We start from the raw sequence: 12,170 nt of genomic DNA, 5'->3' as shown, positions 1-12,170 counted from the left end.
CAACGTTTGACAGACAGACAGGAAACTAAAGGCAGCATCAAGAAGCTAAGACCAAAAACCACTTAGGCTCAGAAAGGGTGAGGACTGAGATGCTATGTGCTCAAGTCTAGCTGTCAGCAGAATCCGTAAGACCAATTAAAATGTTAGATGTGTCCTCCTATATGAACACATCCCAGAGAGGTGGCCTGCAGCATTATTCGTACCAGTCATCAGGCAAGAGGTGGCCACCAGCCTCTTCCTTTAAGTTTTGCATACGAAGTGTACTGGAAATTCTGCAACATTTCTCGTAGGTCGGTACAATCTCTGGAGTATAAAAGGAGAGGTTTTAACTGTGAAACATTCATTTTAATCCAGTGTTTCAATGGCAAGTTACTGTCATTTTTCACACATCAATGAAACACTAAAAGTAGGGACTTAAAAACTATTACAAGACTTTCTGCCTGGTGAGTGTTAGACCTGACAGCCTTAGTGTGGTCTTCGCTTCAACGTTTGACTACCTACCCGGATGTATGACGTTACAATGCATGCTTTTACCACGCATGCTGTTACAACGCAGTTTTAACAACACAAACCTTTACAACGCATAGCACTTTGGGGTGCTGGATAGTGAATAGTTTAATTTACTATTCCAACTCCAGTCCCCGTGGACACTAGGGAAGGTGTTGGATAGTAAATTAAATCTATTCCCTATCCTAGAGCGCCCCCCAGCGCAATGCGTTGTAATGGTTTTCGTTGTAAATCCTGCGTTGTAAAAGCACTGCGTTGTAAAAGTTTCGTTGTAAAGGATGTTTCCCACCTACCCCACAGTTATGACGTCGTTTTGCTGGCTTTAGGACTCTGTGCACTTTATCACTGCTAACCAGTGATAAAGTGCTAGTGTTCTCTCCCCAAAACATGGTAACATTGATTCATCCCCAGTTGGCATTAAGTCTGTAGTAAAGTGGCACCCTCTGTACCCAGGGCCTGTAAGTTGAATGCTACCAATGGGCCAACGGCACTGAGTGTGTCACCCACTGGAGTAACCCTCTCAGGCCTGCCACTGAGGCTGTGGGCTGGTCTCCCTTTTGTGGTGCAGGCTGTGGTTCGACTTTGCACCAGGTCAGAGAAGGTGTTATTTTCCTGCTGCTAACGCGCCTTATCGCCTGTTTTGTGTTCTTATCACAGTTCTTGCTGGTCATTTTGAATGTTGTGGAGTGGTGTTGTCGCGGCTTTGGGCACAGGAACGCCTACTCTGCATCTTATTAGCGATAGTTGCGGGGGTCTTCTGTGGCAATGTTTTTGCAACTGCTATCACGGGTAAACTGGTGCTGTGGGCTGATAACACCAGCTTGTGAATGGGGCGATCGATTTATCGCAACTTTGGTTGCGATAAAGTGCCGTTAACTCGGCTAGAGCTCCTTGTGAATATGGCCCTGAGTCTTGTCTGGGAGGTGGTCACTACTCCCTGTGACAGGAAACCTATTGTTCTACCTGTTCTAGCCTAGCTCAGCAGCAGGAGGGTAGTATTGTGTCTGTGGTCAGCAGCAGCACTAGCTTGCTGTTAGACCCTGAAAGGCTGGTACCTGGAATACAGGGGGGCACCCTAGGGGAGCCCCAGGTACATGGGATCCTACATCAATCACTGGAATCGGTGTTGGGGTAGGATTGCAACATGTTTGATACCCAACATGACTGGTTTTGGTGCAGCCAATATATAGTTTGACATTTTGCAATAAACTTGATGTCCACTGTATGTATAATATGGCTGGCCACATTTACAAAGGCTGGAGATTAGATTCCTGGGTTTGTGGGGGATGTCCTGCTCATGCGGGGCACCCTCAAACTTAAAACCAACCACCCTGCCTTTAGGATTGAAAGGCCTACCTTAGGAGTGACTTATAGGTTTTAAGTGCAGAGACCTCCGATATAAGGAAACTTATATCTGTGGTGAGTGGTGCTAGCACCAGCTCACACGGGCTGCGATGGCAGGCCTGTAGTCACAGTTTGAGAGGTCTTCAATAAGCGTGGGCGCAAAATCTGTTCCGTACGCGGAATTTGCGGACTTTTGGTAATTTCGAGGTCCGCGAATCCCGCGAATTTGCCCAAAAATCCGTAAATTCGCAAGCTGGCGGATTTTTTTGCTTGGTCGCGCTTAAAAAATACAATATCGCGCACGCGGCGTTGACTTACCGTGATTCTGTGTTCGCCGTGCAATTTTGGATCTTGAGTTTTTCGACCGCGATTACGTCATCGCGGCCCGCCATCTTGCACAGCGAGAGTTTGACAGCGCAAGTACGTCATAAGGGCCCGCGATCACACATCGCGGGAGTAAACAATGCCGAACACGTAGATGCGGCGCGCAGCTGATTTGAACAGCTCGCTTTCCCGAACTTTCAAAAATTGCAATTCTGCACAAGAAATCCACCGCAGGCAGCATAAACCTTCTGAAAATGATGATTTTGATCAGAATAACTCCTCAGATTGACATTTGGTTGCTCTTTTTGGTGCTAGGAGTCCATTTTTGGGGGGGGTGGGAGGAAGGAAGTGCCCCAGAGTCTCCAACCTCCTGTTCCTGTCCAGCAGGCTCCTCCCAGTGCTTTGTCCATGTCCTGGTCACTTTTGATTTGGATCTGGAGCTGGAAGGATTACTTTTTGTGGCTGCTGCTGGATATTTTTATTTGAGGACTTTTTGGACTTTGGAGTTTGGATCACTTTTGGATATGAGATTTTACAAGTAAGTTGGTGTTGTTTGTTTGGGGCATTGCAGTTGCTGCAACTACAATTTTAAAACTTTTTTCACAACTTTAACCCCTCGGCTGCGCCGCCGATTTTGCGGAAGTGCGGCGCGTCCCCAAAACGGGCGGGGCCGCGCCGGCCATTGGCCGACGGCAGCACCAGCGAGGTAGACGGCAGCATGGAAGGGGTTAAAAAATTATATATTGTGGGTAGCCACAGTATCCAGTAGCCCCAGAGTTAGTCATGGGTGCATGATACAACTGTTTCTGTGATTTTTTTTTAAAACTTAAATCTCATTTATATCATGGATTTTTAGCTCACTGTTACATGTTGATTTTTTCTTTTTATTTTGGGGTGCCTGTAAAGCCTCACTAGCCAGTAGGCCCAGGGGTAGTGAGTGGTGCATGGACCAAGTCTTTCTGTGGGGTGTCTTGAATTTAAACATCATTGAGGGCATGGATGGCATTGGATTGTGGTGATTTTTGTGTGTTTTTCGACTTTTTGGGGTGTTGTTGGTGCTTGGCCATGTGGGTGGGGGTCATTTTGAGGCCTGGTCCAGGCAGGGCCTGGCCATGTAGAGGGGGTCAAGGGGCCATTTTGAAGCCAGGCAGTGTGCTCAGGCCTGCACCCAGTTTGCCTTGCTTTCAACCATTATGCCCAGGGGTACTCAGTGGTCCATGGACCTAGTCTTTCTGTGGGGTGTCTGGAATTTAAACATCATTGAGGGCATGGATGGCATTGGATTGTAGTGATTTTTGTGTGTTTTTTGACTTTTTGTGGTGTTATTGGGGCCTGGCCATTTTGAGGCCTGGTCCAGGCAGGGCCTGTACATGTGGTGGAGGTCAAGGGGCCATTTTGAAGCCATGCAGTGTGCTCATGCCTGCACCCAGTTGGCCTTGCTTTCAACCATTACGCCCAGGGGTACTCAGTGGTCCATGGACCTAGTCTTTCTGTGGGGTGTCTTGAATTTAAACATCATTGAGGGCATGGATGGCATTGGATTGTGGTGATTTTTGTGTGTTTTTCGACTTTTTGGGTGCTGTTGGGGCCTGACCATGTGGGTGGGGGCCATTTTGAGGCCTGGTCCAGGCAGGACCTGGTCATGTGGTGGGGGTCAAGGGGCCAATTTGAAGCCAGGCAGTGTGCTCGGGCCTGCACCCAGTATGCCTTGCTTTCAACCATTATGCCCAGGGGTACTCAGTAGTCCATGGACCTAGTCTTTCTGTGGGGTGTCTTGAATTTAAACATCATTGAGGGCATGGATGGCATTGGCTTGTGGTAATTTTTGTGTGTTTTTCGACTTTTTGGGTGCTGTAGGGGCCTGACCATGTGGGTGGGGGCCATTTTGAGGCCTGGTCCAGGCAGGACCTGGTCATGTGGTGGGGGTCAAGGGGCCATTTTGAAGCCAGGCAGTGTGCTCGGGCCTGCACCCAGTATGCCTTGCTTTCAACCATTATGCCCAGGGGTACTCAGTAGTCCATGGACCTAGTCTTTCTGTGGGGTGTCTTGAATTTAATCATCATTGAGGGCATGGATGGCATTGGATTGTGGTGATTTTTGTGTGTTTTGTTTGACTTTTTGGGTGCTGTTGGCGCCTGACCATGTGGGTGGGGGCCATTTTGAGGCCTGCTCCAGACAGGGCCTGGCCATGTGGTGGGGGTCAAGGGACCATTTTGAAGCAAGGCAGTGTTCTCAGGCTGCACCCAGTTTGCCTTGCTCTCAACCATTATGCCCAGGGGTACTCAGTGGTCCATGGACCTAGTCTTTCTGTGGGGTGTCTTGAATTTAAACATCATTGAGGGCATGGATGGCATTGGCTTGTGGTGATTTTTGTGTGTTTTCGACTTTTTGGGTGCTGTTGGGGCCTGACCATGTGGGTGGGGGCCATTTTGAGGCCTGGTCTAGGCAGGGCCTGGCCATGTCGTGGGGGTCAAGGGGCCATTTTGAAGCCAGGCAGTGTGCTCAGGCCTGCACCCAGTTTGCCTTGCTTTCAACCATTATGCCCAGGGGTACTCAGTGGTCCATGGACCTAATCTTTCTGTGGGGTGTCTTGAATTTAAACATCATTGAGGGCATGGATGGCATTGGATTGTGGTGATTTTTGTGTTTTTTGACTTTTTAGGTGCTGTTGGGGCCTGACCATGTGGATGGGGACCATTTTGAGGCCTGGTCCAGGCAGGACCTGGCCATGTGGTGGGGGTCAAGGGGCTATTTTGAAGCCAGGCAGTGTGCTCAGGCTGCACCCAGTTTGCCTTGCTTTCAACCATTATTCCCAGGGGTACTCAGTGGTCCATGTACCTAGTCTTTCTGTGGGGTGTCTTGAATTTAAACATCATTGAGGGCATGGATGGCATTGAATTGTGGTGATTTTTGTGTGTTTTTCGACTTTGTGGGTGCTGTTGGGGCCTGACCATGTGGGTGGGGGCCATTTTGAGGCCTGGTCCAGGCAGGGCCTGACCATGTGGTGGAGGTCAAGGGGCCATTTCGAAGCCAGGCAGTGTGCTCAGGCCTGCACCCAGTTTGCCTTTCTTTCAACCATTATGCCCAGGGGTACTCAGTGGTCCATGGACCTAGTCTTTCTGTGGGGTGTCTTGAATTTAAACATCATTGAGGGCATGGATGGCATTCAATTTGCGGTGATTTTTGTGTCTTTTTCGACTTTTTGGGGTGTTTAACTGATGTTCCTCTGGCTTCCTTTCCTTTTAGGTGCACAAGAGAACCACCAGTTCCAGGAAGAAGTCCTGCAGCGGTGTGTGCAGCACAGCGTCACGTGACGTCACGTGTGGCCACAGACAACCCTGCAACTCGTGCAACTGCGACCTGCTGTTCTGACATCTGAAGAAGATGGGCCCAAAGAAAGGTGGCCGTAGCTCCTCTACAAAGACATTTTCCAGTGCCACTGCCGGTAAGAAGGAGCAGAAGAAGCAAGTGGCGCCACTTACCAAGGAGACTGGTGTGCCCACAGACAATTTTTTGGGGAAAAAAAACCAACGCCTGCAGCAGCGGGGTCCGCAGGGGACCAAGCTGGGAGCAGCACCTCCGCTTCATTAGGCTCAGTGCCACCACGCAAGGTTAGGTCCAAGCCCATGAGTGCTGCAGAGGCAGCCATTGTCATTGCTCAATCACCATCGACCAGGGATGTAGGCTCATCGCAAGAAAGTAGCACCCAATCAACGCAGGGTGTAACTCAGCTGAGGAGTGTTCAACAACCACAGCCGCAACGACAACCACAGGTGCAACTAGTACAAGCGCAAGTAGAGGCGCAAGTAGAGGCGCAAGGAGAGGCGCAAGGAGAGGCGCAAGGAGAGGCGCATGGTAAGGCGCATGGAGAGGCGCAGCTAGAGGTGCATGGAGCGGCACAACTGCCCACAATGCTTGTTCCTCCAGAAATAGGGGCACATCAGGAAATCGAGATTGAAGCAGAGGTATCATCCGAGGAAGCCACTCCTCCTGATGATGATCCATTGTCTTCCAGATCCCCATCAAAAAAAAGGTCAAGGAGGGCTACTACTACAAGTTCTTCCTCAAGCCCCCTTCCTTCTGATGACCTTGATGTTGATTGTAACCCACCAATGCAGTCTGAGAGTGAGGCACGCCATGAGCCGACAAAGGTAGCTAAGCCTAAAAGGAAGGTCCCTGCAAGGCTTTCACTCTACGATTCAGTCCAAAGACATATTCAATATCGTAAATGAGCTTTCTGACGACAACCGGACTGCCCCTTCTATAGCACCCACGCAGGAACTATGTGACTCTATGAACGACTTCTTCCTTGAGAAAATAGCGACCATAAAACAGAGCATCACTATCCCTCCTAATGCACCATCCATGGAAGACACATTCTATAATAAATCCACTCTTGACGCCTTTCCTCCTATTGACACCAAAACATTGTCCGAATTGATGGTCAGGGTCAAATCAGGGTCTCCAGACGACATTTGTCCGCCCTATATCATGAAGGCGGTAGCACAGGCTATTCCTCATAGCATCCTTCCGCTTTTAAATAAATCTCTGGAACAAGGGGCGGTGCCAAGTAACTTTAAGAAAGCGCTCCTAATCCCCTTGATTAAGAAACCCGGACTGGACCTCTTCGACCCCTCCAGCTACAGACCTATTTCTCTGCTGCCTTTTTTGTCAAAAATACTGGAGGCATATGTCTCGAGCTGCTTATCAAAGTTCATTGAGGGTACAGACTATCTAGAACCCAATCAGGCAGGGTTTCGTCCCTGCCATTCCACAGAGACGGTGATTCTAGCAGTCCAGAACACCTTGTACTCCAACGCAGACAGGGACATTCACCAGGCACTCGTACTGCTGGACTTGTCGGCCGCGTTCGACACAGTGGACCATGTCATCTTGGTCAACCGTGTCGAGCAGGCCGGCCTTAGGCGGCCCGCCCTTGGCTGGTTGAGGTCCTTCATCTCAAACCGTACCCAAGCAGTAAGACTGGGAACTTACACAGCCCCCAAGAGAATCTCTACGTGTGGTGTGCCTCAGGGCTCGTCCCTATCCCCGCTTCTTTTTAATTTGTATTTGCGCCCCCTGTTTTACTCATTAAGAGATTACAAGGTCAAAATTTTTAACTACGCCGATGACCTGCAATTGGTGTTCCCTCTGAACTCCCCTGAGGCAGTATCAGAATTCCAACAGGTCATGTACCATATCCAGAGATGGATGAACCTAAATCACCTGAAGCTTAACCCAGGCAAGACAGAGTTGGTCCTGCCTGGGAAAAGCAAAATCAGCTGGGGCCCACACTTCTGGCCTTCTGACCTGGGAGTCCCCCCGACCAAATCCAATACTGTTAAGAGCCTCGGGGTCACGCTCTGTAGCGATTTATCCCTTAAAGCTCAGATTGGAACGGTCGTATCTTCCAGCTTCTTCCAGCTACGGAAGATTAAGAAAATCTCCCATGTGCTGACTCATTCTGCCCTTATTCTAGCAGTGACTGCCCTAGTCTTATCTCGTCTCGACTATTCCAACAGTCTTTATCTTGGGCTTCCTGTAGGCCAATTGAAGAGGCTTCAATACGTTCAAAACCAGGCTGCTAGACTCATCCTTAATTTACCTAAATGGCACTCTATCAGATCTGGAATGGCCGAACTCCATTGGCTACCTATAGATCAAAGGGCCATATTTAAAACGGGCTGCATTATATTTAAGGCCTTACAAGGGAAAGGCCCGAAATTCATCATCAACATGTTGTGTAGACACAATCCGTCACGTAATCTCAGATCTGCACACAAAAATCTGCTGACTATCTCCTCTGTCAAGAGGAAACGCCAAGGGGGCAGCTCCTTCCAGTATTTGGCTGCATCCTTATGGAACTCCTTGCCTTCTTCTCTGAGACACAGTGACAATTTGCTTACATTCAGACATGCCTTTAAGACCCTGCTATTTAGACAGGCATACCCATAGACTGGCTTTCTCTCTTTGGTCATTCTGTGTTGTGTTATGGTTTCCAAAAGTTCTAGTAGCGCCAAGAAGCCCATGGGCGTACGTGCGCTGTATGAATAAAAATTTAACATAATAATAATAATAACACTTATGGCTGATGATGACGACAAGCAAGAAGTGGTGTATGCTGCTGATGAACAGTCTGACGACGACCCAGTCATCACAGACGTCACTCCAACCCCAGCGGGCATGCAGCAGTCAGACATTTTTACCCTATCCCGAATTGCTGCTGAGCGGGATGTGGGCGGCGTGGCACTGGTACCACCAGCGCCAACGCCACCACGACCTACAACTTCCATATTTTCTCTTCAGAAGGGCCGGCAGGGACCTCCATCCAGCTCGATCTCCATTACCTCAAGTAGTGGTGCTGTAAGTGCACAACAGAGTTGAATTCAGCCACGCCCATCCTCCACTTCATCTGGCATTGAAACTGAAAGTAGCACCTCCACCACCAGCAGACATTTCCAGTCCCCAGTTTAGGACTTCTTTAGTGTTAGCTAAAAGGCGGAAAACATGGCCATTTGTTCAATTTGTAAAACTGTAGTTAGTCGGGTTAAGCTTGGTACCAACTATGGTACCGGAGGCCAGAGAGGTCATCTCCAAAAACACCACACTATCATTTGGGAGGGGCACCTAAGGAAGATCCAGGGAGCCAAAGTACAACAAATCCAAATGTATCCATTCATATTGCATCTGATGATGACGAAGGGCTGATCATGCAGGGGGGAAGCGAAGAAGCGACAGACATTTTTTCTGGTACACCCAGTACCACTGGCAGCAGCACTGCAGTGGTAGCGCCCACACCCTCTACCCCTGCAACATGTATCAGGCACACTAAGAGTCTGGAAGAGACACCAATGTGAAAAAGTACATCAATGAGCCTAACTGGTTTGAAGAAGTTTGCATCATCATCATCACGTAAAACGGTCCAGCACACCATTAGAAGCATGTTTTGGTCAAATGCGCCATTTGAACGCAACCACCCAATGGCACGTCTGTATAACGCAAAGCTGGCTAAAATGCTAGCGCTGGACCTTCTCCCTTTTTCTTTCGTGGAAGGGGTGGGTTTTCTAGAATTTGTGGCACCAGTCTGCCCTAAATGGAAGGTTCCTAGCTGGACCTATTTTGCCAGAGTTGCTGTTCCAGCACTACATCAAGATGTGCTGGAGGTGATAGGCGCAGCTATTCAGAAGAGTGCTGTTCACACTATCTACCTGACAACAGACATGTGGACCAGTTGCCAAGCCCTTGATTACATGTGCATCACTGCACACTGGGTCTCTTTTGCAGGGGTTAAAGACAAGTTAAAAGCAGGTGTTGACACTGACACAGTTTTTCAAGCTACTCAGAAACATGCAACAGTAGCCATGTTTGCCATGGAGAAATCTCATACTGCACCTAACCTTTTGGAGGAGTTTGACAGGAAGGTCTATGAATGGCTGCATCCAAGAAATCGCATGATTGGTTATGTTTCCACGGATAATGGCAGTAATATAGTTAAGGCCATGCATCAAGGTGGCTATTTCAGAGTGCCGTGTTTGGCGCACAGTATTAACATTGTTGTGCAGGATTTCTTGAAAAACGAAATCACAGTCAGCAAGTCACTGACCACCTGCCGAAGAATCTGCACACATTTCAGCCATTCTTTTAAGGCCCGGAAGAAGCTGAGGAGCATGCAACATGAACGTAGACTGCCAGTCAAAGGACTCATCCAAGAGGTGGCAACACGTTGGAACTCAACCTTCTACATGCTTGAGCGTCTGTCTGAGCAGTGGGGGGTAATCAATGAGTATGTCTATGAACTGGGTTCTACTATGAAAGACATGAGGCTAGAGTTGGAGCAATGGAAGCTAGTTGCAAGCCTGACAGACATGCTTCGTCCTTTTGCGGTCTTCACGCGTGAAGTCAGCAGGGAGGATTGTTCTTTGGGCAAAGCTATCCCATTGTTGCGCATGCTAGAGCACCAACTGAAGGCGGTGTCTTCAACGTTCCGAGATGATGCTGAAAAGCAAGACGCATATCAGAGGTTATTAAGCCGCCTAGTTGCCAATGAAATGCTTAAAAACATACATACAGAACAACATTACATTTGTGCCACTATTCTGGATCCACGGTACAAAAAGACAGTGGCCAGCAAAGCATTCATTCCTTTTGATGAAGCAGATGTTTCAAAGTACAAACATTGGCTAGCTCTGTCAGACACTCGGTTCGAAAAAGAGCGGCAGAAAATTGAAGGAGCCGGCAGAAGTACTACTGAATCAGCAGGCCATCCGGCGTCAAGTTCCACTTCTGAATTTGTGGCCGAAGGCAGTCACTTTCCCTCACAGCCGTTAATGACACCAGAAACCGTATCATCATCCTCCCCTGCACCAGGCCCAGCCATAATATTGTCGGAAGCGGATTGGCTAACTCATCAAGGGTTTGCTCGTTCCAGTGATGCAAGGGCCACAGATGGTACGCAAACTGGAGCAACCCTGGAGAACCTTGAGTCAATGGTGCAGGCCTATCTGGATGACCCAACAGAGGTCTTTGTTAATCAGAACCCATTGCTGTATTGATATGGGAAAAGGCCTGTATGGCGACTGTCACCAACCTGGTTCTAAATTATTTGTCTTGCTCACTCGCAAGCGTGTCTTCTGAACGTGTTTTCAGTGCTGCTGGTGCCATTGTAACTTCAAAAAGAACCCGCCTCTCACCGAAAAATGTTGATCGGTTAACACTGATCAATATGAATCAGCACTTCTTACCACCAGATTACAAAATACGTGAATGCACGCAGGAAGAAGAGGACACCGACTTAGGTGACGGAAGTTCTTCTCTGTTAGCTGACCTAGTCCCGTCTCAATTCATAGAGTTTGAGGATGAGCTTTACTTCCCTGACACCGAGGCCTGAAAATGACTTCCTTTTTTTCGTCCTTATTCACTTTTATTCCTGTGTGTCTTTCTTTGTTTTGCAACTTTTACCACAACAAAACTCTAATCACCTAATCACAACAAGTCCATTAGCAGCACTGTCTTCATCTTATTTCCTTATTGATTTGAAGGTGCCGCAGTCTGCATTCCTGAGGTTCACAAGTTCACCACTCAATCATGCTCCTCTATCCTCCTCCTCCAGACTGCCCCTATCCATTTCCCTCAAGGCAGATGGCTGGATTACGCAGAATAAAGAAACTTTGTCTTCGTAGACGAGTCCCCTCAAGTGGGACTGGAATTCCTGACTACATGCTTGCTGATTGCTGACAGTTACTTCTGAAATTGACATGAGAGGCTGCCCTGTGGGCCCTCACTTTCAGAAGAAGATGCGGACAAAAAGTGGAACATGTAATGAATAATGAGAAGAAGATGGCATGCAGTGGACAGCAATGGCTATCTGGCTCTGATGAAAGCAATTGCTGTTTGTTTGTTGTGCATGAAATGAATCATATGTCTTCTGTTGTTATTTAATCTTTTACACAATAAATGTAACTCAAGTCTACTCTGCTGTTTTCTTACCTTGTTTAATTCAAATTGTACTTCAACTGCAGGGGCCACTACGTTGCATTTTCCAATATGTAAAATGTCCTTGGACTTACTGTTTGCTAATATACCATGATGATTGTCTTGATTAAATAATATATCTTTTTTCTTTACAGTCACTCACTGGGATGGATGGATCATCAGCGTTGGTTTACGGAAGAACTATGGCCAATTCGTGAGTGGCAAACAGGTAAACCAGTCTACAACAACTACCACAGCAGAACTACATGTCTGTCTAGTCGTGGTATGGAGTGGTCGAGGCAGTGTAGTGTTGTTATGCCAGGCAAAGTCCGGACAGCAGTCCATGTGAAATTGGGGCTATGTGGCTTGCTGGATACAATTAGATATGCTTTGTCTGTCTGTGACAAGGAGCCTAGGTATGCTACATCAGGTTGCTTCACTCAGAGGTGCTTGCCTTGACCGTCTGCATGGCCCTGCCACAAGCATGATATTTCAACAATCCAGGATTCGAGTCAACACCCAAC

The 12,170-nt window shown here is 48.1% G+C and overlaps 1 protein-coding gene across 1 annotated transcript in view; it reads right to left on the bottom strand.

Moving 5' to 3' along the window:
- The window catches only part of LOC144823826 (uromodulin-like), a 242,182-nt gene that overhangs the window by 121,884 nt on the left and 108,128 nt on the right, over positions 1-12,170 (bottom strand). The window lies entirely within an intron of this gene.

Source organism: Lissotriton helveticus, chromosome 3_1, assembly GCF_964261635.1.
Source record: "Lissotriton helveticus chromosome 3_1, aLisHel1.1, whole genome shotgun sequence".
NCBI classification, from domain to species: domain Eukaryota; kingdom Metazoa; phylum Chordata; class Amphibia; order Caudata; family Salamandridae; genus Lissotriton; species Lissotriton helveticus.
This window is presented reverse-complemented; position numbering and strand designations above follow the sequence as displayed.